Raw genomic sequence first — 2,702 nt, forward strand, 5'->3', positions numbered from 1 at the left:
TCGCTTGCGGGGGTGCTCGGGGGGGGCGGCGGGAGGCACTGGGGCGCCGTCCAGCATAGCTGCAGCGCGCCGATCTGCGCAGCAGAACACCGGAGACTGCAGGAACCACACCGGTTCCTGGCGGGCAGAAGCGGCGCTTCACGGACGGGCCTTGTGAATGTGCTGAGGTGCGGTACAGCGATCAGTAAGGGACACTGTGCTGTGTTCGTACCTACTTCCGAATCGTCTAGAGGAGCAGACTCGGTGATGTTGAGCGCTCCATAGCGAACCAGGCGATGTTGTCTCTAGCACGCGATGCGTCTCTGCCAAAGCGGACTTCTGGACAGCTTGCTTGTCATAGCGTGTGCTGCTACGTGTGCCTCAATGTTTGTGGGTAACTGAGTGGTTTTCTGATACCACAGTAACTAGAAAACCACGTGAGGGCATGCCCCCACGGGAAGGGGGAGCGTGACCCTTCCCCTTCTCGCGCCACCCCTGTTGCGCAGCGTGTGCTGGGGCAGGAGGACCTGCTGCGAGGAGCAGAGTCCAGGCAGACTGGCTTTCTGGTGCCTGGACTATATTCCTTCTTCCAGGTCTTGGTAGCTTGGAGAAGACTGACCTATTTTTTTTTCTGTTGTTCTACCTTAATTTTGGCTCTAATTCTAAGCCGCCTGTAGCTTCTGCTTTAGGTTGCCACCTGCGGAAGAAACTGCCTTTTAACTTCTGTAGACTGCCAAGTTACTACAGAGTCTACTACTGAGTCGCCATCTGCCAAGTTGTGTATTGGTAGCCTAGAAGCAGCAAATCAATAACGCCTGTTTCCTTGTAGGAATGAATAAAACAGGAGCCAATTTAGACCTGATCATAAGGGAAGTCATTATTGCTTAATCATTGTCAGGTGGAAAAAGGATTGGCTTTGGGTTTGGATCTGGAGTCCTGTGTGACTTAAGTGTGAAGCTTATTGCTACCTAAATTATGCATGTTCTGGTGTGTACATAGTAGCTGTGTTTAAAGTCTGCCACGTGTCACTGAAGTTACTGTTCACTGTGGCACATCAGAATCCTGAAACTGCTTCTCTGACAGTAGCTGGAAAGGGGAGGGAGGGTGTGGTGTTTTGGGAACATGTGACTACTTAAAACCTGAAGGTGGCAGCAGTTACAATCCGTTTCAGATAACGCCTAAATACATCTTTAGGTCTGTCATGTGGGGAGAAAGAGGCTGTTATTTAGATTAGTTGTAAATTAAATTCAGCTACATGCAATTGTCCAATTCGGGTAGATTGTGGAAACTCTTAAAATTCAGTTGTAGTTTGTCAGACAGGCACAATGTTCTGAATGTCCAAATCTTGATACTGCTTTCAAACGATGCTGACTAGCTAAAATATTGTCCTGGGAAAGCTATTAGGATGGAGTGTAGAAATCCTCAGAAGTGACTTAGGAAGCAGTATAATGAGTAGGAGGAGAAGTGTCTTTCCTGGCTCTGTGGAAAGGCTTTCTTGCAGTAGATGTTAATGACCATATTCTTCCTATTTTGGTACCCTTAAAAATGTTTGCAAAGTATTCTGTGATGCTTCTTGAACACCACTACTTGTTAAATGCTATATCCTCATTTTAATAGACTTGTCAGTAGAATTTCAGGTAAATACAAGTCTGTTTTGTTTAAATGGTTGGTAGGCCTTGTCTGATGGCATTGATTCTGGAGTAAGTTTATATAGTGAATTTGGTCTGGAGAGTGCTGTGGTCTGGGAGAGCTTGAAGCCACTGTAAGACAGGGAAGGAAAATAAGGATGGGATATAGTGAAAATGAAATATGACATCAGCCCCTTCCCTCCCCCCAATAACTGATAACACTACACAACTTCCTTCAATAACTAGTCTAATTTGCTTTCTGCTAAGCATTTTGCTGGTAAAGTGGCTTGAGGATTTGATCTGTAGCAAGGATGTTAATTTATATCGTGGAAGAATGTTAGACTGGTATGTCTGTGTCCTGGTGTTTACTGCCAGGAAGCTCTTAATTACCCCAGGGTGGTGCATGGTGTGTTATGTAGCATCAAAACACCGGTGGTGGTTAAAATAATGTTTTGCTGGTTACAAGAACTTACCTGTTGAACTCTGTTCCAACCTTCCTTCCGCTTGCTCTGCTTCCTGTAGGAGGGAACTTGTGTAATTCTACAATATTTTTAGTAACTGGATATTCTAGCAGTGGTCTGATTGCAGTGGTTCTTGCAGTGATAAGGTAGGACTTAGTGCTGTCCTTCGAGGACTTGGTTTTCCTGTTGAGGGTGCACATAAGATGAATTAAATTCCTGTCTGGTTGTCTGGTCTAAGGACAATCCAAACGAAGGTAAATGGGGTACAGGGTTGCTGACTTCAGTTCCCTTGTATTTCTGTGGGTGGCCTGTGCTGGGTCTGACCCTGCAGTATTGGTGTCTTTATAGACTTGCTGCTTGTCTTGGAGTTGATACCGACCTTAGGCAGTCTGCTGTGAACAGTGGGGGTCTGTAACTCTGTAGTCAAGAAATGGCGTTACCTTCTGTGACCCACATTGCAGTGCACAGGCTGGGGAATTGTACTACTGTCTTGCCCCAGTAACTAAAAGATCAAAATAATTGGCTTAAGTAAAACACTGTTTATCCTTCTATTTCAACTCCTTAGTTTTTGTTCCCCCATCCAAAAAAATGCAAGTGCTGACACCTCTGCAAGCCTGAGGAGGCGGCCTGAAAT

This window comes from Charadrius vociferus, unplaced genomic scaffold (assembly GCF_000708025.1).
Source record: "Charadrius vociferus isolate BGI_N301 unplaced genomic scaffold, ASM70802v2 scaffold553, whole genome shotgun sequence".
NCBI classification, from domain to species: Eukaryota; Metazoa; Chordata; class Aves; order Charadriiformes; family Charadriidae; genus Charadrius; species Charadrius vociferus.